At 41.5% G+C, this 24,856-nt stretch overlaps 1 protein-coding gene across 8 annotated transcripts in view; it reads left to right on the top strand.

The window, feature by feature from the left end:
• The window catches only part of b3gat1a (beta-1,3-glucuronyltransferase 1 (glucuronosyltransferase P) a), an 82,194-nt gene that overhangs the window by 34,169 nt on the left and 23,169 nt on the right, over window positions 1–24,856 (top strand). For 6 of the 8 annotated variants that reach the window (XM_035154575.2, XM_035154580.2, XM_035154574.2 and 3 more), the window contains exon 2: window positions 1,696–1,911. The exons of 1 other annotated variant lie outside the window; for it this stretch is intronic. The gene's annotated coding sequence lies outside the window, so the exon portion shown is untranslated. Of the gene's footprint in view, window positions 1–1,695; window positions 1,912–18,548; window positions 18,866–24,856 lie in introns of those variants that run through there. One more of the 8 variants, XM_035154576.2, reaches the window with a different exon arrangement.

Raw genomic sequence — 24,856 nt, 5'->3', positions numbered from 1 at the left:
GAAGGATTTGGTGCAGAATTCATGGGGACTGTTGTGCCCTGGCAGAGCTATGCACTCTACTGAGGGCCACTGTGTATGAATTTGACATTTGGCCATTTCTTCCAGATTGCCCTTTAAAATATACAGTAGCTATATTTTCAATTAGACATGTAATACCTAATACCCACGTTGACATTTGAGATATATTTCAAGATTATCTGAGTATAATTTACATATTAAGATAAAATATAGCATTTCAAAAAGTATATTAAGTTTGGATATTCAAAATGTTGGCTTTGCTCTGAATTTAGCATTAATTAAGAACATGGGGGATGCATCAACATTATACATGTTACAGGAGCAATATTTTGACATGGATACAGTGCATTCAGAATTACCACAGTTTGCAGCACACAGCCTCTTACCTGTTTTTGTTTAAGATTGTAAAAGACCTGGATATAAACTGGGCTTTGTATAAACACAAATATCATTAGAGAGGGCATAGCTGTAGGATGGACGGTTGTAATTGGAGTATGCAAAGCTGCATGTAAGAATATTGATCTTCCTTATGTAAACAGCTTAGTAGAAGTACTGTCCTTCTCAGAGCAAGGGCAAAAACTAGAATATGTTGTGCATGTAAACATATAGTGCATTTTCCCAGCTCGGTTGTGTTATTGTTGTTTGGCACCACAGAGCATGTTTTAAATCCTACGGCTCAGGTTGACAATCTGCGAGTCAGCTGGATCTACAGAGGCGGCCATTCCCCATGGATTTGAGATAATTACTTTCTTTCCATATGACAACCCTATTGAATTTAGATTAGGCCAATAACCTGCAACGCTGCGTGCCCTCTGCATCGCTCCTTGTCAATAGGCTGTTAATGTTCCCGACCTGTGTCTCATTTTTCCTTGCGTGGCATCAGCTGGTCCCTCTCCACAACGGCCGCGGCTGCCCACAGGCGAGTACGACCGGCACTGTGGCAGATGAGGCACACAGAGGAAGTCTCATCAATAATGGAGAGTTGTAGCTGCGGGAGTCGTGCAAAGGAATTGTGGTGGAGCGAGTGAGAAGAGCAGCTGGTGTGTTTGTTCTGCTTCTTCTTCCTTTGAATGGACATTTTGAAATGATGCCCCCCAGAAGGCATACGTATGAGGGAGATGGCTATTAATAGCTGATAAGGCTGAATAAGTTGTCAAACTGCTGCCATATTTTAGCATTTGAGCACATTTTTCTGCATTGTCAGTTTGTCCCTAGAGAGCCGGACGAAAACACAAATTAATAATAAAATAAAATATATAAATATATTCTTTTATTTTTCAAATATGAAAGGCCGTGCAGGTGGTTGTCAACTGTATGATGAAAATATGAAATCAACTATCCAGCTGACTTCACCCTGGGTGTAGTCCTAAAAGGCACACCCTGAAAAGGCAAAAATAAATACCTCATCAATTTCCTGTCTGTCAAGCAGCATTAAACTTCACCTCACTGTGCTCAGAGGAAGAGATTCACATGATGATTGTGTGTCTTGACAACTGTCCAGATGTAAACACAAATTCCATCACCAAGGCACACAGAATGACCCAGAGGCTGTCATAGAATGGCAGCGTCTCCTCCCAGCTGCCATCCTGCTCATTCCCTTTCTTCAATGCCCCTCATTGTGTCAGGAAGAGGAGGCTCATTCTTACACTCACATCTCTCGTGCTCTTGTTTCTCCAGGGGCCAAGCCTGAGGACGTGAAACTTGTTCGGGAGAGTTGGGATGCCACCGGCGACACTGTGTTCGCGTTTTTGACCACCTTGAGTCGCACGTGTCTCCGCTCTCCAGACAGGCGCCGAAGAGTTGTGACCGTATACGACAACACAGACGCAAAAGAGAAAAGGAATACACTGGAGGCGGGGCCTGCGCTTGCTGCAGACGAGCAGAGGACTGCTTGTGAGTATCCTATTGTTCTCATTGTTGTTGAGGGGAACACATTTCAATACAACTGACCAGTGCAATGCTACACATTCTCATACCTAGTTTTGCAGAACGACAAATAAGAAAGTCCAGAACTGGAAGGGAGGATAAAACCTGTGTTATGAGCAGTATATTTCTATACCCAGAGATAGTTTAATGTATATATGTGGATACACTTTAAACTGAAAACAGTAAACTGACTGCTGGGATGACCTTGAGGGTCTTTCTTCGTTCGTTTCTCTTTAACTGACAACGTCACTGAGCAAACACTCAGCCGCCTTATTCATATATTTTTTTTACACGGCAGCTAAATATATAACTCCCCCCGAGCATCAAACGACGTGGTTAGAGGTAAAAGTAGGATGCTGGTGATATAGCACCTCCGCCCCCCATCTTTCCCAGCTCCTCTCTGTCTCACTCCATCACGGCTGCCTTCCCGCTCTCTGTCCAACGGACGTTCAATTTTCACCAGGAAAATCCAGCAGAGGAATTAGACGGAGGACAGGTGCAAAATGATCTGACACATCCACTTACCCCTGCTGTCTGTGAACCCCCTGGCCTCTGATATTATTAGAGGTTGATATAAATATATGTATATATATATATATATATAGCTGGTCGACCTGAATCCAGACTTAAAACTCTTTTTGTAAGGATTTTCAAAAATGTCAATGGAGAAAATAAACAGGAATTTTACTTGAACCAGAGCCATTCTAAAAGTGTGCGGTCACTGTTACTCTCTATAGGCTCTATTGTCTCCTCACTAAATCCTCACTGAATCTTCAATCGACCAAAACTGATAAAGGTTAGGACGCAGCTCTACACGACTTACATAAACCACACTGCACATGGATGACATCACCGCTTCAACTTTTGAATGCCCATGCCTGTTATTCACATGAAGGATTTCATTCTAAAAAGAGATATACACTCTCGGGAAAAGGATTAATAATATGTAGACTCCCATGTTTGAAGACACGTTCAAAATGTTGTGACATTATATTACATTTCCTGCATTAGATTCACTGTTATTTCATGCAATATACTTACAGTCAGCTGTGGGTTAGTGGGCGTTGCCAGGCAAACTGTTTGCTCATATGTGCCTCAGAAATGGGTGGAAAGGCATGATATTTACAGTCTCACCACCGAGCTCACAACACGCAGCATATGTTATGTAAAGATTTATATAGCACCACCAACCCCTTTAATTGGCATGAGCTAAATTTACACCGACTAATCAACATAGCGCCGTCTCATCATAGATTTATAGACAGCCAGGATCGCTGTCAGGGTGAAATTAACTCTTTCGGTGTCTTGGCAAATGTTGAAAGATGGCTGGCTGAAACACACTCACCCTGTCGCACAAATACACACACACACACACACACGTATATGCAGATGAGACTTGTCTGTTCCCTCAGGCAGTCTCTGCAGAGCTGTCACACATGCTGCGTCTTGGAGCACCAGGAGACCGGGGTTGACTTGAATTAAACTGAGAGGATGTCCTTTCCAGATCCGCAGAGGGCCACAGAGACACATCCGCCCCCAGAGAGATCCAGTCAAAAAGACAGAGGGACAGAGAGAGAGAGAGAGAGAGAGAGATGAATAGAGGAAGAGAAGACAAATAAAAGAGGTTGGAGATGGGGTGGAGAAGAGGATAATAGTAAAAAAGAGGCAGGGAGACATTTTCTGTGAGAAAGAGGGATGAAAGATGGGATGAGGAAGGAGGGGGACACGATAATAAGAGGTAGAGAGGGAGATAAAATTGTATGTGTGTGTGTGTGTGCGTGTGTGTGTGCGTGTGATACAGTTTGACAGAGAAAAAAGAGGGAGGATAAGAGAGAAAGCTCAGAGACCACCAGACACACCTAGACAATAATTCCTCTTTTTCCCTCTGCTCTGGCCAGCGCTGGCCAAGAGTCATACAGATAATATATATATATATATATATATATATATATATCCCTTATCTATACTGCTCCTCCTCAGAGGGTGGTGAGAAAGGTTTAATACATGTGTTCAAAATTATTAGTGCTTGAAATTACAATGTAAATACTATATTATGTCATCATTTGAGCAAGGTGTGTCTGTGAGGCCAAATTCTTTCAAAATTAAACGGATGAGAAATGTTTTGAATTCATACAAACCTAAATAAATGATGTAATCATAAACTGTCAAACAATCAATTTTGAACATTATTACAATTATTATACTTCATGATTAACAGTGGCACGAAATGAAATACAAAATACATTTTCCTGAGCTTAACGTTTTCATTGAAAATTTAATTTTATGTTGTTACCTTTTGCCGTAGGAAATGTGATTAGCTCTTTTAATGTTTTATATTATACAAGACAAGTTAAGAATCAGTTCATTTGAATTCCAAAATTAATAAACACATTATTAGAAATAATGAATCAATTAAGAAAAATAATACTTACTTAGATGAAAATGACCTGCAATGATATCATATGGTTCGAGCAGGGTAAATTATAGGATTTAAACTATTTTTAGCTTATTATTGTCTGTATTTCTCATTAATTTTTTTATTTTTGAACACTTTGGTTTTCCATAGGTAGCAGATATGTTTTCTCTACAGGCTGACTGTGATGCACACGACTCCTTCACTATAGGCTACAGTTATTAGCACATGATACAATTACAGGGATTTGTTCAATAGTTTGAAGAAAGAAAAACGAAATAACAACACTTCTTGGTGTTGATTAGCCTCAGTCTTTCTCAGCTGTAGCATTCAGACTATGGCACCTTCTAAACAGCCGTGCACATACAATGCAGTGCATATTTAAAACTGATTACAGTCATGTATATCCTGACCTGAGGCTGTCGAGCAGATTTAGAATAGACCACTGTTTTCTCTATCCCACCTACAGGCATTGTTACGAACAATAAGTGCATTCACCATGCTGTTCTCGCGCAGCGTGCCTCTCCCTTGCCCTCAATGATAAACATACTCGAGACTAAGGTTTTTGTAGAACACGAAACTGGAACATAAATTATTAAGTGAGAATGCGCCTCCCCCCCAAAAAAAGCATCCATTGTATTTTCACTTTATGCCTGAAAATTTAGGTAATCCTTGAACTTCCCTGCCTGGATATCAGCTCAGCAATGCAGGGCGAGCTCCATACTCTTAATACAGGGGAGACGCCACTTGCCATTGTCACTCCACAAATCTGCTGTAAGGTCTCCGCAGCGTTTCTTCAGCGTCTTTGTCGCACAAGCTCTTTGTTCTATAATGACACAAACCTGCGATGCAGAAATTCTACTGGCGGAGGAGTTATCTCATTTCAATTTCAGGGCATTAGCTGCTGAATCATTCTCAGATTAATGATGAAATTCCAAGCATTACGCATAATGATTGTGTGTGATTACTTACACAGAGGGGAAATGAGCAGTTCAAAGATAATAATGCACACATTTGGTGGTTTTAGCAAGCGCTTCAATGCATCAGTATTTACTTTTTTTCATCTACACTACAATTACATTTGTGCCCCTGGTAGTTTTCTGTGGTAGTTCTCACACGCTGGCAAGCATACAAACCGCTGAGCTAAATGTCTGTGGTGAAAAGTGGCTGCCATGTAAGTGCTTCATGATTGAGTCTTTATGCCTTTTAGTTGATCCCAGTCATTTCTAAATGGTTTTCAGACCAAGGCAGAGCTTTGAACTTGGAATTAAACCAACTACTGACTTGTAACATAGGAAAACATCTGCAACGATGTGAAAATGTGAACAAGAACATGGAAATTTAGCCATTTCAGTTATTTTGAACCATCTTAAATGAGCTGATAAAATATACTGTGCAACACCAGCTCTGAGCTGGGATGCAAAATCCAGGGCTTCTGTGCAAGGGCAGATATTTCTCGGACATGGATATTGCCATATTGTAAGGTTAAAAAAGAGAAAAGGTGGTGTGCCATGATGCAACAGTTTGCAATGAAAAAATGTCTCTTCACGTTTCCTAGTTGAAGTTGAATTATTCAGTGCGCAGCAACCTGGTTTTGGAGTGTAAACCATTCACAGAGGAGTTGTATGGCACAGTTACTGTAACAAACACACCCGATGCAGGATGTATGCAGACAGTTTGCCAAATCATGGTGGAAAAAACAACTATTTTTTAGCACACAAAAAACAAAATCAGCCAATCATTGAAAGTTCAGTGTTTGAACAACTCCATTCCGCTCTAACCAACATGACCCAAATAAGTGGATCAGTCTCACAGACATTTTGGGATTTATCCATGTGCCAGCTGGCTGCAGCGCTGTATGGTACCTGCACACACTGAGCTCCTGCAGAATTAGATAACTGGGACTTCTCTCAGACTGTGGGGAATTGTGAAAAAGTTGGCGTTGAAATCTGATGAAACCTCCACATGCACAGGCAACACGCAGCCATATAGTGTGCACACAAAAACAACAGCACGCGAAGGAAAGCACACACACTACATAAACTGGGAGTTCCTGAAGGCTTTTATAGAACTGAGATTACCCTGAAGCCCATCAGAGCACATCAGTGTGCGATCGTGCCTACATGTGTGTCATTGAACAGCCCTTGGCCAGCCACAAGTAGCACCAGTTAACAGGACAACAGCCCCAGATTTGCACCAAGTCCACTGGGAGGCGAAGAGGGATACGCCAATGCTGTCTTGCCCTGGAGCGATACAGCCCCAACAAACCCCTCTGAGGCAATCCTGGTGCTCCACTTTGCAGCCGAGCATATGGCAACTGTGTATAATGTTTATGGTTTCAGAGACAAAAAAACATTTCTTTCTTTCAATCCCCACGATTGTGTCGAGCTGTACGTGCAATAGTCTGTTGAAATCGGAAACAGAAAAAATTGGTAACAGGAGGAAGCAGATGATGAATATTGTGACCTTATTAACTGCTTTATTTCGATGAGTCGTTGTTAATATCAAACTGCAAGGACTAAACTGTAGGAACAAATACATCAGTATTGCTGGTGGCAAAGTAAAAGCATAATATAATGTATAATATGTATAATATAAGGATTATACATAGGATCACGATCGGTTGAGGTCGGGGAGCTGGATGAGGGGATGATGATTCTGCTGGAGACTGGAGGAGATTGGGGTGGAGGAGGGTTAATGCGCGTCATTGAATGACGGCTGACTGCGGAAGAGAGGAAAGGGCATTTAAAGTTGGACAGCTGCTGAATGATTGGCTGAAAGGGACCGTGGCAGATCTGATTGGCCATTTAGGAACGCCCACAATCAGCTGATCAATACGCAGGCTAAGTCTTCCTGACTGAACTTACGCTGAGCTTCAACACAACAGATTTGTTTCACACATCCAGCCAGGGGCCTCACCTCACCACTTTCATTAGCAGCCTTTTTTGCACCAGATTAAAAAATTGTCAAATAGTGTCTGTATGCGAAAAATCTCTCGCTAATTTGGCTTCGACTCAACCGGACTGCTACATAAACAAATGTTAAAAACAAGGGGCACTTCAACTTTCTTGTTGTGGCCAATTGAACCTCTGTCGGTGACGGTAATAAGGCTGGCACGAGCTGGTGATGCACGACCAGACCATCTCATTTTGGTTCGGCCTTGACGGTCTATGCGGCCCACGAAGCTGCGTCCCTGCGTTACTGGGACACAGCTTTTACTTTTTGTAAACATATAGTGGCTGTAGTATAGCACCTCTTTTCTTTCGGAGGAAATTGACGCCCTGTTGTTTTCTCGTCACAGTCACTGTCTCAGTGAGGGAGGAACTTTTCAGGCATCTATAGCCAACAAAAATGAATGAAAACTGTGTGTTGATCCAGTAAATCAGAAATTGTGGTCAGGTTTTGTGATGCTAAATTGTACTAAAGGAGCTGGATTTCTGTTCCTGGCAGCATCCATCATTCATCCACCAGGTGTAGTGCTTCTGGCAAAGAAACACACAAAGTAGTAGATGAAGATTAGTAGTTGTTCTCTGATTTCATCCTCGAACATGAGCAAAGCAGCGGGCCTGATAATGAAGAGCATGATTTCAAGGTTCCGAACTCGCCAACTGTGACAACACACACACGCACGCACACACTCGCCTGCTTTGTGGAGTGGTTAAGATATACACAGGCACACACACACTTCCCCCTGATATTTGTTGAAGGAGGCTGTATGGAGCTGCCTCCTCATGTAGGATTACCGTCTGGATGCGGGGATGTGCTGTGCCAGTTGTCTCGAGTTCTCGGCTCTGCCTCGACTCAAAGCTGCATGAAAATGTATCTGCGTTGGCCTGAATTGGACACAAAGGCTAATCGATAGTGAGTTGGTGAAAATCCTCTCTACATGCTCAACAAGGTTATTCCATAATGCAGCAGCGTTAGACAGAGAAGGGGTCATCTCCCTAACCACTGGCATCTTTAAATGCTCGAGACAAATTGAGTATGGGTAAAAGCAAGGAAAGCCCGTCCCACTCAAAATCTAACTGAAGTTCCTTCTACAAAATTTTCAAAAGAGGACATGATGCATTCGTGTGAAAAATGCTGTTGCCACAACGTTGGCTTAGCACCAAATAGTGATGTATCACATTTGAGAAAATGTCCCTCTCCTAAATTTTCACTTCAAAGATATAATACGTGTGGCCTGGCCAAGAATGTTGGGAGCGGACACAGACTGCATTTGAAATAAAGTAATTGCAGTCTGTATAAAATAAAGGGTCTGACAAACATCACAGTGATGACGGAACACAAACTGGGCTTTCAACTGTTATATTCTGCACTGAATATCAGCTTTCCATATGCAATACCACAGTATAGAAGCAATAGATAGACTGTAGCTCAATGGCTACTGCAGACAACTCAGCCTTGTGAGATTCAATATTTAAACATCTACTAGACAATGGTAGTGGCTTTCCAAAAAAAGGGAAATTAAAATACAAAAAAAAGAATACATCTGTTAATCAGTATTTTATAGTTATAATAATTTATTCTAAATACATTAGTTCTCCAGACATTCATGAACAAAATATACTCTGAAAACCACTTGGTTGCACAGACTTACCATCAGCGTGTTTACAGATATCTTAGCCTTATCTCAGCAGTCTCTTTTTTCCAGCACGGCTCATTCCTTGTTGGTAATGTCTCCGGGGATCTAACCTTGCGCTGCTATTAAGGTGACTGCATCTGAACAAAGACAGTTTTTACAGCAGTAATTGAGCAAGGCAGTCATACAAACTTAAATTTAAACAGAAAACATTCTATACCCCTTGTCCACCTGGCTACATAGGTGTCAATTCTTCATTTGATATCTAAAAACAACCAGACCTGCGTTATATATTTTGTTAACTTGTGTACTTTCATTATCCAAAATGTTTCCAACAATGTTCAAACTTAGAGAAATCCCCATTTTTTTATTCAAGGCAATGGGACATTTAATTCTGGTCACTTGTTAATTGCGTCACATCTGCTTTAACCTGTGACTTTGCTCGTCTTTGCTACGACATCAAATACGTTGGAAGAAACACACACTGCTTGTCAGTGAGCCAGTCAGCTGTTCCTTCCTTCCACTGCTGGTAGTGGTGACTTGTAATGGATCCAGTTATTCATTGTCGTTTGCTGCATAACGTGAATAAAACATGCACATTACCTCATCGTGGACATGATTTGCGACGGTGGCGAAGAAAGTAACTCTCGTGATCGCGTACAAAATTTTGTTAGGTTTTGATTGAGAGACAACTTGCGGCCAAACTTACATAATGAACGTTTAAGACGTTTGGTGACGAAGACAGTAAGTGGCTGAAAAATAAAATATTAATTTTCATCAACAAAATTTGTAAAAAAAAAGAAGCTAATGATTTTAAAGTGTGTGTGAGTGATTATCAATGAAAGCTTGAAACACACCTTTCTAAGCAAAGGCAAATGAGAAGCCACAGTAGCTATTATATGTCAAATCCTGGTGGAAATGTGGCGACATCATTAGACATGCTTACAGCTAGATGAATGGTTGTGTTACACCAATGACCTTTCCTCTTGCTTAACATTCATCCTCCATCCATCCAAATAGAAATCCTTGTGCCACGTTAAAGGTCAAAGGGCCAGAGGGCTCAGTCAAACATCAGGGGTGCATTCATCAAACTCACGGTGATGCATCACCTCTAACGGTTCATACAAACATGCCAGTTGTTCAGTAGTTACAGACCAAGATGGATTTAGTCTGGACATTTCTGTCCAGTGGAAGTGACAAACAGGAACAAGGCTTCCTTTGAGCCTGATTATGATGCTCAGATTGAGACTTACATAGATTATACATTAAGATGCACAATATGTCCGTCCCTGCTGGCTGGCTGCAGTACGGGTGGTAAACCCTGCTTCCTACATGTTAGTAGCTGGGACATGGAGCAAACTAAAATGTCAAAGGACATGTTAAATAATTGTCTTCAAAGATGGTTTCTGTCATTTTAGTTTGTTCTTATCACAATGATTGTTCAAGTTTTTATTCTCCAGTAACAAATTTGATGGTATAAAAAACGACAGCTGAGTCGCGATTGGTTGTGGCCGTGTTTTAGTGGTACCTCCATACAACGATCACTACTAAGACTAGGTGGCACACTGCGACTGCTAGGGTTCTGGATCCAAAGGACGTCAAAGTGCAACATCTGAATCCAGAATACACAGCGGGACCAGTCGTCCATCTTTGCAGTCTATGTCATATGCATGCATTGGCATCTGATGTATGTGGTATCACTGTGCTTTAAAATGAGAAGCTGTTTGGCAGATTTGTTGGGTCTTGAAGCTGGATGTTTTTTCTGAGTAAAAGTAGTGCAAAGAATCACAGACTTGGAACAGTGTGATTGAATGCAGCTCTGATTGCACCTGATTGTTGCTCAGTCCCATCCACCACCACCCCTGTAACTTTGTTATTGTCCAGTTCTCCCTTCCTGTAGACTTTATAGCTGGCTGGCCTAATTGGAGCCATTTTCACATATAATGTGGCTTCCCCATGGGGGCTCATTACAGATACAGGGCCGACAGACCCCAGCGACTCTTCAGCCACCAGCTCAGCAGGTTCCTATGGTTCCATCCTGTGACAGATATAGCAGGATCTGAATCAGCCTCAAGGCTATTGATCAACATTAGGGAGGAAAGTCACGTGTGTGTGAGTGTGTTAGTGTGTGTCTGTGTCACTAGGGCCACAGGACTGGGAACTGCAGGAATGGTTCACCGATCATGAGTCTAAACTAAGGGGAACTTCATAATGGGCTGTTGCAGCGGTCGATGAAAAAAGCAGTGTAGGAAATATATCTGAGATGTTGATTCAGATACTATGAAAATTGGAAAATGTTCCTGCTTACTAAAAGTTGCAATGTTCTCATTTAATTATTTTATCTATTTAATAAACCAATTTTAAAGGTAAATCACAGTAATCTATAGTTAGTTGAGAAGATTGACACCACCTTCTCATGTCAGTCATAAGAGCATCCACAAATCCTTTACATTTACCATACACACATATATAAGGATGGTATCACCCTTTTTTATAGATTTTTTTTTTTTATTGGACCTTTCCCCATTGAGTTGTTCCTGTGAGAATGATAGCATGGACCTGTGGGTCTTAACATGAGGTGTGATTAGACGCACTGTCGGTGCATTGAAGTTAATGGTGCAGTATTTCTCAGTTATACTAAGGGGGGTATTATTAAGGTAGTAATATGTGCCAACATAGGCAGGTGCACAACACACAGACAGACACACACACAGATGGTCAGCTTGAACACTGTCACGTCATGCATGAGCAGATCAGTTTCACCGGCAGAGGAGCTGTAACACTTACCAAACAAATCTGTCCTTCATCAGCAATCTGCCAATGTGTAAGCACACCTGGCTTTTAGAGTGAGTGGTACTCTGGTTTATTGCATGTTGCGTACTTGAGCCATGCGCCTGACACAGTTTCCTTTTGATCCGCAGTTAAAGTAGCAAAAGGGGATTATAGGACACACCATGAATACACTTGCGATATGTCATTTAGACCATGTGTTTAGATGGTTAGAGCAGAGCCGTTAATCTTGTTAGATAAAAACATGTCAGTTTAGTCTCATAATGAAAGTGTCTGACGTTAATAGTGGTTTTGATGTATCCGAAGTCCTTGTCCCTTATTATTAGAATCACTATGTCATAGTACAGCTATTGCTTCACGGACACTTGCACAGTATCCACGGAGATGAAAACCCAGTATAGATTCTGTGACAGCCGTGTCTGTGAGGACGTGCCGTCAGTCAACGCCGCACTCTTTATCTCAGCAAAGTCATCGGTCTGTTGAGCCAGCGACACCTCTGTAATGCCGGATCAGCATAAACACAGTAGCTGTGTCAACACTGTTCTGTTGGTGTCCTCTTTCTGTTCTCCGTGAGGGCTCTTTGAATGCGTCCGTGCACAGCTGCATCCTTGCAAAGTAGACGGACAAATAATAATAGAACGTGATAAGCGATGAACTCTGAGGCCGACAGAGAGCAGATTATGGAGGCTTAGATCCAAATGTCAAAGGGGCCATGTTTATACACGGAGCCGGAAACTTTGCTGAACTTCATTAAGTCCTGCATTCAAAATCATCACCCATTTGACATTTTATCACCGATCTTTAAATGTCACAGATTTGATGGTGGTTTTCAAGAAATATGGTTTCTGTGAATGTGGTGTAACCTAATCACTATATGAATTAGCATGTTTAACACTTTTCACATGTGGAAACAGATACTGACATGTAATATCAGTATTTATCAGAAAACGTTTTTCAATGCTAGCTGCTATCACATGTGACGTCTTAACAAATTTGGGCACGTGCATCATGTGCAATGTCGGAGCTCATTGGCTATTGTCTGACGTGAATTAGTTAATATTTTGTGGCTTCTGGGGTGTAGACAGCAGATATCCGGGCCAAGACTCCGTATTCTGCTCGTCATACACTGTTTACAATCCAACTAGTTTATTTAATCACACGATTCAAATATTTGCCCACACAAAACACAAACTGTGATACTTTTTGTGGGTGTTTTAGGTCCAGACAACCTTTAGTCTTAGCTCTATTAACAGCTCTCTGCATATCAATGCAGACAAATGAAAAAGCTGATGGCTGATGCATTTTGGTCAACTGTTTACCTGCAGGCAACCAAAGCCTGCTCAAACGTGATTGGTCAAACTAGAAACTGAAACCAGAAGCCTCCTGCCCCAAAATCGTGTTCCTCCCCTTCAGATTCTCCATGTTCACATGTAGAACCTGTTTATGGAGATTTCATCATCTGTGACACAAAGTGTTGGCCTGTTAGGATATCATTTGTTCATCACATACACTGCGTCAGGCATTAGCAAATGGAGTGACTCACACATGAAGGAAGCATGGGAAATAATAATAACAATGATGATTTATCCACTAATTACAAAAGCTATTAAATCAGGCTCTATACCACAAATTACTTGTCTCCTGAGTGTCGTGTTTCACTGGCAGGTTCAGAGCTAATGACAGCATGTCATGGAGGGAATTCACATACACCAACACTCTGACTAATTATGTAATTAAGAAAACACCAGAGATGGACATAAGCAAACTGATATCTGTGTTGAGTCTGTAATTGTTACATGTCAGGCTCACCTGCCTCTATCCTTAAGCCTCCACTTATCCAGGGGAAGGTTTTGCTGAGCGTGCACGCTGTCCACTATAGCATGTCCCTGCTCACACTCACACATGTGGCTACAGTATATGCACACTTGACACCTCAGAGCCATGCAGTTTTCTGGTCACGGCGCTCCGCTTCGTTTTGCCCGCTGGCTTCTCTCTCCCGCTGGAGGCTAGCACTGTCCTCATTTGTCATTTTTCATATCATCACCATTCTTATCCCTCAAATCTCACTTTATCTTCTTCTGTGTGCACATGAATCACGTCTCATTATTTGAACTGACTTCATTCACTTGTGATTTAAATGTCCCGAGTTCCCTCTTAAGCTCGATGCATCTGATCCAGCGTCAAACAAGCAGTCAGTTTTCTTGACAGGTACTCTCCTTAAGGAAAGCCTTCACTTATCTTGTGATTTCTCATCTCTATTTACACCAATTATATCCCAGCCCAAACAAAACTCTCAGCTGCAGTGTCACTGCATCGGGACAAATCCCCCAGGTTTAATTAGCGATGATCAGATTCATAATTATATATATTTTCCCTCCACAAGGGCAGATAATTGGGGGACGCATGGGGGAATCTTTCATAGGAGAAATCCATGGTCTGACCTTCATTAAGGAGCTCAGAACTCAGCTATAGCGTGAAGTCTGAGAGCGAGGAGGTGCGGCAGCGAGTCGAACACCTTAACTCCCACTCAGGAAGAGGCCTCTAATTAGCTAATGAATCTGGGAGCTCCCTCTGCCGACCTTTGACCTCACACTGACGCATAATAGGCTATGTGTGTTTACGGTGCAAGGTATGTCACATGCGGCCGGAATCAATGCCCTCTGCTCCAAAACCACATTTTATGCGATAAACGCTGTCCTGTCCTGTCCCTTTCATGGTGAGACGGCATTTAAGTACAAATTCATTAATCATTCCTGGAGACTCTCCAAAGGTTGTAGTGTATTGATTTAGTGTCATTGGCAACAACAGCCGCAGCTTCCTGATTGATGTTGTTCATCATGTTGATGGCACACAAAGGATTCAGAGACATCTCATAATATACTATAGCCATACCACTCATGGTCGCAGTGAGAAAAAATATAAACCATGAATATGTCATTAATATCCATGTCGCTACAGGATAATTATCTTGGTGACCAGACTATTTCAGTGTAGTTATCCAGAAAATTACAGATTCTCAACAACCAACAGGCATCAGTCTAAATGGGCAGAAACATAGTTACTTAACATAAACACACAGCGGAATTATATCTGTCACGGTAGATAGGTTCACAGTGAGTGTCCTGTTTCACCTGTGTTCTATGCCCCACATGTGTTGCATCTAATGATGAAGAAAGTCGGTTGTGTTTATATCATTTTCTATGTCCTTCATGGTTCCCCTGTTTTTGACAAACTCCTGTGGTCAACTGTTGTTACCTCCACCAAGAGGTTATATTTTAGTCTGTCTGTGAGTTCGATTTTTCAAAAACAACCGAACAGATTTTACTGAAACTTACCAGAAGGGTGGTGTATGTGCCAAGGAAGAACAAAGTAACCTCTGGTGCGGAACTGGGTAAAAGGGGCAGAGACAGGAATTCTTTTAATCACTTTTTTAACGTTCCGAGATAATGCGTTTTTCTCAGAAAACTATTTATGGGTCTTGGTTGATATTTCCGAGTATGTGCAGTTTGCTGGAGATCCAAATAAAATTCTGGATCGAGTGAATTTAAATGTGGTTTAATAAGGAGACGTTGGGCCTTGGAGAATGTATGAGGTCTACTGTGCCATTCCAGTTGTGCTTTATGTTTATTGGATTGTCCCTATCTTCTCTTCCTGTTTTTGTTTCTGTTTTTGTTTTTCTTAAAGCAGAAATGATTCAGAATGTGCTGTGAAGTTTATCACTATCAAAGTGACGGGTCTGCTGCATGGTGTCATCCGAAAATAACTTCAGAAAGAAGGAGACAGAAAAATGAACGGATGAATTTCGGGACAATTTTAACCTTATCTTTAACCACAGTGCCTCTTGGGAAGAATATGCAAATAAGCTGCCAATGTATCTAAATATCTTGATTCATGTTAGTTAATAATTATTTTCAGTCAAGTAACAAAACAAATGAGGGGCACAGTTTCTCCCACCTGCTCAGCAGTGCACACAGTGACACACGCCAAGTGACACAAGGAAAATAGATTGGAGGCCTATTTTATGTGTATAACATGGCCCCCACTACATCGAGTGGAGCTGTTTATAATGTGTGTGAACCATGGGGGTACAACATGTGGTCACACGCAGAGTCCGGGGTGCTATATTTGGCTGACTGCTCACACTCACTTGTCAAAAGCACAGAGGCCTGAAGATTTGGCTCTGAATGAAAGAAGCCAAACACATTCTTTCCTTCCTGTCTCTTCTCTTGCTCTTTTCGGACAAAGTCCACGTCAGCAGGCTCTGACTCTGCTAATTCGATTCTGGGTGTCGCAGCTGGAGCTGAAACAAGGTTCAGACAGAGATGTCATTAGGCGATGATTGTGAGAAGGGAAAAGTATTATCAGCCAAGAGATTGTGTGTTAGTTACAGACACACGGGAAACAGTGGGGGTCCAAGGATGTTTTTGTGACCATTTGGTATCTTGGAGTTTGACTCCAAAGCTTCAGCGCTTGCTGTCTTGGTGAAGTTGTAAAATGGCAACTTGCTTGCTGTTCCAACTACAGTTGTGTATGTGATGGGATGTGCTGCATGAGTGATTACATTTAATTAGAAGTCCTAAAAGTTAACAGGATCTCGGTATTAGCAGTGAGGTTTATCACATTTTCAGACATTGTTATTGATCCCTACCAAGGGCCTGTTAATTTTGCTCATTCCACTTTTGTGTGTAGCCACGTGCTCACTTGCTTGGGCCCCAATTGACCTGTGCAATTTCCATGAAACTCCTATGCCTCATGCACCCAGCCATCACACGTCCCCAGACCTCCCCTCCCTTCCCAGTGACCTGATGTAAAACCAGCCTGTTTCACCTGCTCCTTGTCAGATCGACGAGGAGATTATGTTTTCACCACTGTTTGTTTGTTGTTTTGTTCGTAAGAAGGATTACGTACACACTGCTGGACGAATTACTATAAAACTTGGTGGAAGGATGTAGTACGGTGCAGATTTAGCTCTGAGGGTGGTTCCAGGTTTTGTTCAACTTTGTTTAACATTTGAACGAATATGACGTTTAGGGAATAGTTCATGGATCTTAGGTTTTCACCTTTTTAAATTGTGATGGTAACACCTTACCTCCTCTGAATCAGGTTGATTTGAGAGGATCAGACCAAAACCTGCCAGCAGCCCAACTACTGACCAATCAGATCTGTGTGACAGCAGCAGCACTTTGACAGACACTCTGTGGAGAGAAGCAGTAGTTTAGCTGCTCAGGCATCTGGAGTTGAACCAGCAACTTCCTCCATCCTCCCCTTTTCCACCAACCTACTGCCTAGTCAACTCCGTTGATTAGTAGAAAGATTAATATAATAACTACAAAGAGGAATAGTAGTGAGCAAATGAGTGAATTACACTGTAAAATATCAACCTGTTGTCTATATATATGTTGAAGGTGGACAAGTATGTGTGGCATCTGAGAGCAGTGACAGAAACTTTTAGTGATTTTTGCAGTTTATTTACTGACACAAAGACTAAACTTCTAACTCTGCTCCAGTCACCAGTCTCACCATCACACACCTACTCTCTCTCTCTCTCTTCCTCTCGCTCCCTCTCTTTCGCCCACTCACTACACAGACAACTTCCGCCCTGAACTATTGCTTAAAGCCGCTGCACAACTTGTGTAACAGTATTCTGTCTCAAACTTCTCAATCTGCAGATCTATGAATCACAAACTGCAGATCTATGAATCACAGTGTAATTTATTACTCTGCTCAGTATTTGTCTTGTGTGCAAACAATAAACATGAACACGAGAGCATAAATATATAGGGCTGGGGGATATGGCCAGAAATTTTATAAAAATACACACATTTTATATCAGTTAATATTGATAATTATCAAAATAAATTGTTACACAAAAATATTATAATTGTTAGACATTATTATTATTTCAAGCTCAAAGACAGATTTTTCCTTTTCTTTTTTCTCTCCTAAGTGAAGGTTGTGCTTTCAAACTTCTTTATGAGCAGAGAATGATACTTGATAAACAACACAAAATTTCCAAATCTGAGGGGGAACATTAAACCAATTATGTATTTTACCGCCTCAATGTGTTAATACAATGCACAAACAATATATTGATATAGTTTGGAATTTTGTTATATTGCTATTGATGAAAATTATATTCTGATGATTATTGATATTGTTTTATTGCCCAGAAAATCTGGAGGTGTCATGGCAGGATCTGATTGAATTAACAACAATGTTGTGATCTATAATTTACAGGTGCTATGTTAATGTTTGTCAGGCATCAGAGCCCAAAACTCAAGTCCCGATATTTGATCATTTTCCACATTTTATTTTATTTTCATTTATTTACTTTATGTCGATCTATTTTCCTTCAGCTAGTTCTGTTCTCTCTCAGTACGTCTGTATGTTCGTATTTAGTAAGTCTCTGTACACGAGGCAGAGTCAGCAGGAGGTTACCACAGTCCACTGTAGCCTTTATATTCATCTGTAGCAGTATCCATAGTAACCAACTTTACTACAAGGCCCCCTTATAGACAACAAATGTATCTGATGTTCCTATAGGGACAAATGGAACGTAAGCCCCTTAAGGGATCCTTCGTCTCCTGAGAACTCGTTCCTCCTGCTCATAAGATTTCCGTCACTCATGGCCCCAGTGCAGTCAGGATGAACGTTTTTTCCTGTCCTGTCTCTTAATCAACCCTCTCTGTGTACCTGTCCTTTGGGGTGCACATGAGAGCATGAGTGTTCCAGGACTGGTCTCCCTAGCCAATCACAACCAAGTTAGTTATTGCATGTCAACATTCTGGACTAATGCTATAGCCTGCAAGAGTGAGTACATAAATCAACCACTCATTGCCGTCACAATGAGGAGAAACTATCGGCCAGTGCTGCTATTACATCTCCCTAAGTTGACATTTCCCTTGAATCCAATCTGGTTAGAGCCGAGCTGATGCGCTGACCCAGGTTTCAGTGGCAGACTCTCTCCGAAATCCTGGCAGAGCTGCTTCAGTCGGCTCAGCCGGCTGTGAGAGGCTACATCGTGCATTGGAAATGTGCCCTGGGTGAGCCCTACCATAAATTAGTCAGGAGAAGTTAAGGGCAGGCTGCGCTGGGCTATCCCCTGCGGTTATCAGCAGAGAAGAACCTGCCTGAAGGTTGGTGCTCTTAAATCTTTGATCATTGCTGAGGCAGCCTGATCGTGGCGTGGACCGGGGCTATCAATCAGGGCCAATGCTCACAGCTAATGGCTTATTCAGGTTTTGCAGAAAATAAAACAGCTATCCTCATCGAAATCAAGCATGACGAATTACACTTGCATTATTAGCATTTACCCTGATTGTCCTAAATAGTGCAGCAAAGAGAGAAAACAGGTTAGACTGCAGGTCCACGTGTTTTCTGACTATTAATCATGCTTTAGACACTATGATTATATGATACTGCATTAATTATTCTCATTAGTCATTTCCAGACGGCATAATTTAAGGTAAGCTTGTGCACATGACTTGATTGTAAACAACATATCTTTCGTTAATCTTGCAGGGGCAGTATTCATGCAGAGGCTGCTGCCTTCCCTGCATTGCTATTATTAGCTTGACTCGGAGCAGGCGCTCGTTTCATGAGGAGAGGATCAAATTTTGAAGAGACTTGGTGCATGGCAGGTGTGAATTGGATTGATGGGACAAGTAACACAAAACTAGCGTGAAGGCAACCTTTCATTGAACTCAAACCTTGAATATGAGTAGTATAGCTCATCGAGCACATGCAGGCGCAGAACTGGAACAGATCTGTATTATATAAAGGAAGAGAAAAGGCGACCCCCACCACCCCCCACCCCCCATCTGCACAAGGCAAATGAAGATCCTTGATAGTTTCCTCACTGTTTTAATGCCAGGATTTTTCAACACATTGGTTAACAGTTTGAAAAGTTAAATAATTGCCTGCTCTGCTCAAGATTGCAAATTAATATTGTACGGCATGTCGTCAGTTCCTCCTCTGCCCACAGGTGAGTGTAATTAGCTTGTGAGCAAAAGAAGAAGATTCAAACTGATTCAAGCCTCGGTGCACCCCTCTCTTTAAGAATCCTCTCGACGACGCCAACGAGGCAGCTTCTTTTTTTTTGTCGGAGCAGAAAGAGAAAGTAATAAATTGAGCATATAATAAAGATGGAGTTATTAAAGTGTAACTTCACCCCTAAGTCTTGGGTGAAGTGTCTCCCCCTGGAAAATCCGCCCACACACACACACTTTTGCCACAGAAATAATGTTTGAAGTCCTGAGCCGATTGAACGACAGACACAGGCGGCCGAAACAGGGTCTGAGGAGTATGGGGGTCCCAAGCGTTTCAAAAAGCGTGTATGAGGGAGACACATTGAAAATGAGTGTGGTTTTCCACGTTGCCACTCACGAGCAGTTGCCGGTGGCGGGGGCTGCCCACCTTTGAGGGGTGTTAACTGACGTCTATTCTGAAAAAAACAATCACGTGTGCAGTGTCTCTTTAAACACATACTTCTTCAGAGTGACAGGTATGTCATCTGCGATTCAGTACAAACATATTGCAGACAACTTGTGATTTCCTGCTTTTCAGTATCGTACCGTATCATTTCACAGTGTGGTTCCCTGTAGGTCTATTAAACTTGGTTGACGATTCTGTGCCTTGACTGAGTGAGCAGCGAAACATCAGAGAAAGCATAGACCACTCACCCACTCTTTAATGACCTCTAAGTGAAGTGTTTCTTTCAGCGGGTCGTGACAGTAACATCAATAATGATGTATTGCAGGGACTTGTCATCTTAGCTTCCCCACATATCCCTGAAAAGTGTTTTCCCGGCCTTTACCAAGTCAGTCTCAGCCCGATGAATTCGTTAACGAAAAGCGAACGATCGGACATACCAGGACATACTATCTCCAGAGAGCCTATCTCTTCCCTGCTGACTGTAGAGTTCATCAAAATGATGCCACAGAAAAGCAAGCAAGGAAGAGATGATGTTATTATTGGTCGTCTGGAAATAGGAGATGGTCAGGGCCAAGGGAGCTCAGAAGTCAGAAGCAAGACTCGATTACAAAGTTGGAAACTTGCCCCAGTTTCGTCTTCCAAAACTCCGCTTAAAGAAATATGTGTGAGAAGAAAGAGGGAGACAGCAGTGCTCACCCGATGTCTCTGAAATAACAGTCCCAACAGCAACTAAGTCCTAAATTATCAAAGTATACTGGCTGTGAGGCCTATTAAGTATTTTATAGCCCAAACAACAGTAAAGTACTATTTCCACATCAAGTTTGTATTTAACACATTGTATGTTAAAATGCAAAAGAACAAGTGTCTCTGGAGACTGATAATGAACTGAACACGGCATAAAATTAAAGTTTGAGAGGCCGTGGTTTAAATTTGTTTGGGTTGAGTGTCAGTTATTTTCTTTATCTTGGAGATGTGGACTAAATGTTTTCTCCCAGTGCTTTCGGTAACATATTGTGGTCTTCATCAGCAGATTATGTTCTGTTATCATCTCATAGCCTAAATCAGTCATTGAAGGCGATAATAGTAAAGTTGGCCATCGTGTGAAACCCCATAGTGGACAACTGAGCTGTTTCCATGACAACAAAGCAAACTGCAGAGGAGGACCGTGAAGTGTAGTTGAAGGTCCTGGAAAAAAGAAGTGGCTTATTTTGGCATTTTGGCTACAACATCATTCAGTGGCATCATGCATGGTGAAAATTCTGTCAAATCAATCTATAGGTTTACTAAAAAATAAAAGTTACGGTTCAAAACAGAGAAAGGTATGGGTCAATTTAAAGACAAGTTAAACAAGGCTCTCTGTAGCCTCATGTTATAACTTGAGGGGTTTTATTGTTTTAAAACTGATGCTAATTCAGGTTAAAATCATCTTGTTTTAAGAATTCATGAGGGAAGATTTTAGATTTTATAAATTTATACTACAGAATTACTGTTGCATGCAAAAAGCTGTCATCCAGTTTCTCTATAAAACTTCCATCTCCTGAGAAAGACTATGAGTTACGGTTGTGAGAGATCTGAGGGAATAAAACCATACAGGCCCTATACAGAAAAAATATGGGAACAATTACCATCTGAGCTCAGTAAAAGTGTCCATGAATAGGCTGCTGTAATGATAATCATAAAATCAATGTTCATAAAAAGAGGCAGACTGCCGCGTTATGTAAAACATGAGTGAGATCATTAGAAATATAGTGTTGTCACATTTCATGTCGTTCAGTAGCAGACACACTCAAACCTACTCGCAGAACACATCGCGTTCACCTTTTTGGGGGGTAATGGTGTTCGCTCCACAATCAGCACAATCATTTTCACACGTGGCTTTGTTGCTGTGATTCTTTATTAACCAGCGGCAGGTGTTTCCTTCACAGCTGGTTAACTCCTGCGGATGTGAAAGGCTGTCATGCTTCATTGTTTGCCATTGGCTGCTGCAGTCTGCGGTGTGCCCCTCACTATCTGTATTCTTGCCACATCGCACAGTGCAAGTGCCGCAGACAAACAGGCCACCTGGTAGCTGGTGGGAACAGAGGCCTCGCCGCCGGCCCCTCCGTACACATCTGATGGTCTCACCAATTTGGTACAAATATACCGCCGATGGCAGCAGAGAGGAAATGCAGTCTCACATTAGTGGGACAAAGTGGAGTCAAATTTAAATTATAACAAAATTGAAAACAAAATATGGTTTTGATTGTTATCATCCACCTTCAAATTTTTAAACTCTACAGCCACTCCAGCAGCTCTGAGAGGCATGAGCAAAGAAGTGCCAAATGCTAATGTCAGCATGGCAGCAAGCCCACAATAAAAATTCAAAGGAATATTTCAACATTTTTGGATATGTTTAGTTGCTTTCTTGCCAATACAAAAAGACGAAGTTTGACACCATTTCTTATGGATATATTTGTATGATCTTTGTTTAACCTTAGCAGAACATGCAGAGTTTGCTAAATAGGGCTGAACAGGGAGTGAAGCAGAAACTGATGGAATTAACGTCTTAAATTTGCAGTGCAGTACTGCTGCTAGCATGAAACCAGAAGGTTAAATACTTTAAACTTTACCGTATACATTTATCGTGGATGGCTAACAAAGGGGCAATGAAATGATTTGGCTTCACTTTTGGGAAGCAGGCATGTCATCGATCTCTGATACTGTCTATGGCTCATAGCTAAATGAGTGCTATGAGCTAAATGCTAATTCTAGCATGTTAGCAAGCGCACAATAGAAGTTCTAGGGATTTGTTCATGTTTGGAAATGTGCTAATTGGGTTTCTTGCCATAAGTTAGATGAGGATTGACACCTCAGTTATGAATCTCTCTAGCTGTTTAGTCTGTATAATGTTTACCAGTGTTTACCATCATTTAATCTTAGCATGCCATGCTAATTTCAGTAATTAGTGCTAAACATTAAATACAACAGAGGCTAATGGGAATGTCGTTAAATTTGCAGTTCAGTCCAAATGCTGCGAGCATAAAAATGAAAGTAGATAAATATTCTCAAGTGAACAATTTCTTTAACTAAATTACCTCTGTAATTCTTGCATGGATTAATTTACTTGAACAATAAAATGATGAAGATTAAGACTTTTAAAAATTCACTCATATTAAAAAAAACAACTTTTCAGTTGTACCTGTTGTACATCATGAGTTCTAGCTTCCCTCAGCACTTAAAGGTTTTGAGACTGAGTGCTGAGACTTTACATGGGCCTGTTGGGGGGTCTGGGATTTTGGCAGCTGGTTGTACAACACACTGTTTTCTTGTGTTTAGCTCCATCACAGTGTGTAGTAGAGAGGAGGGTGTTCTGCAGAAATCAGAGTGACACTCTGTCATTGCACGCTTGCACGGATGACAGTACCTGGAAGCAATTGTAAAGCCTTTCTATCTTTGTTGTTTAGTCATTTTTGGGGGGTCACAGTTCCTGCTTGTTGCTGTCATAAAACAGCAAATACAGCAGATACAGCACTAACCCATGAAGATGGTTTCTTGTGTTCATCTTTTATATCTTTTTCCACACAACTGACGTCAACCCTCAGAAGCACAATCCCTCAGCTTGAGAAATTCGATGACGAGTCAGGGCAAATCTGGAAATAGATTGTTCTTAAATTTTGTGCACATCAAGCGCAACCAGCCCTCCTGCATTACTGGGTCACAGGCAATTTGCCTTTTTATACAACCGCGTGCCTCGCTAAAAAAAGATTCTGGTACTCCTGCTGTTCATTCCCCAAAACATACATAGCTGCAGTTTATATGATTTTTCTATCACAAAGCCCCTTAAAAACTGTCTTAGATCATCCAGTTCTGGAGCTGATGCAGCATGCAGACATCACTCGCTGAGTGAAGCATAAGCCTGCATAGAAGCAGCCTTCCCTCAGATGTATTTGAATAAGACATGATGCCAGTTTATTTTTGTAACATCCCCCACCCCAGACTGTTGGCAGGCGGTGGAGTTGTGACTAACCCTCTTCCAGTTTCCACATTAGACATAAAAAACAGAATTTGTCCGTGTGCACTTCAGATTGTTGTCAATTAGATAAAATCACATAAATTGATATGAACATTTCACATGTGAACAGAAATGTACGATACAATACAGCAGTGGTATAACAGCAGGAGAGGGAGACCTCCTGTGAATGTGAATGATGTGCATCCAAATTAAAGTTATTTACAATATGCCGACGCACTTCTGCTCCACTGCACTTTGAGACCCTGCTCTCTGATGTTAAATAATGGATAGACGTCACACACAGCCTCACCGCTAATGAAGGAGTCTGTGGCCAAGAACTGACTCTTAGACCCTGCGCCAACCGCTATGTTAAAAACCTGGCAGACTGTCCTTGAATCTCACACGCTGGTTTGAGTGAGTGTGTGTGTGTGTGTGTTCCCGTACTTATATCTTTGTGAGGACCATTTTAAGCATAGACCCAATGAGTGAGGACATTTTTTGGAAAGTGAGGACATTTTGAATGGTCCTCACTTTTTAAATGGGCTGTTTGAGGATTAACACTTGGTTTTAGGGTTATAATTAGGTTTAGGTTATAGTTAGGGTTAGGCATTTAGTTTGGATGGTTAAGGTTAGGGTAAGGGGCTAGGGAATGTATTATGTCAATTAGTGTCCTCACTATGATAGAAGTACAAACATGTGTGTG

This window comes from Hippoglossus stenolepis, chromosome 4 (assembly GCF_022539355.2).
Source record: "Hippoglossus stenolepis isolate QCI-W04-F060 chromosome 4, HSTE1.2, whole genome shotgun sequence".
In the NCBI taxonomy this organism is placed as follows: domain Eukaryota; kingdom Metazoa; phylum Chordata; class Actinopteri; order Pleuronectiformes; family Pleuronectidae; genus Hippoglossus; species Hippoglossus stenolepis.
This window is presented reverse-complemented; position numbering and strand designations above follow the sequence as displayed.